This window comes from Colobus angolensis, unplaced genomic scaffold, assembly GCF_000951035.1.
Source record: "Colobus angolensis palliatus isolate OR3802 unplaced genomic scaffold, Cang.pa_1.0 Scaffold650, whole genome shotgun sequence".
Taxonomy (NCBI): Eukaryota; Metazoa; Chordata; class Mammalia; order Primates; family Cercopithecidae; genus Colobus; species Colobus angolensis.
In genome coordinates, this window is record NW_012120155.1 from 98,243 (window position 1) to 98,611 (window position 369).

Consider the following 369-nt stretch of genomic DNA (forward strand, 5'->3'; position numbering starts at 1 on the left):
TGTTATGTATTTAAATTGCATGCCATGGGGATTTGGTGTACAGATTATTTCACAATGCAGATTATAAGAATGGTACTTGATTAGAAGTTTTTAAATCTTCACTCTTCTCTCATCCTCCACCCTCCAGTAGGCCCTGGTGTCTGTCTACTGTTCCCTTCTCTGAGTCCATGTGTACTCACTGTTGAGCTCTCACTTGTAAGTGAGAACTCATGGTGTTTGGTTTTCTGTTCCTGTGGTAGTTCTCAGGATAACGGCCTCTAGCTCATGTTGCTGCAAAGGATATGACCTTGTTCTTTTTTATGGATGTGTAGTATTCCATGGTGTGTACGTACCACATTTTCCTTATTCAGTCTACCATTGATGGGCATT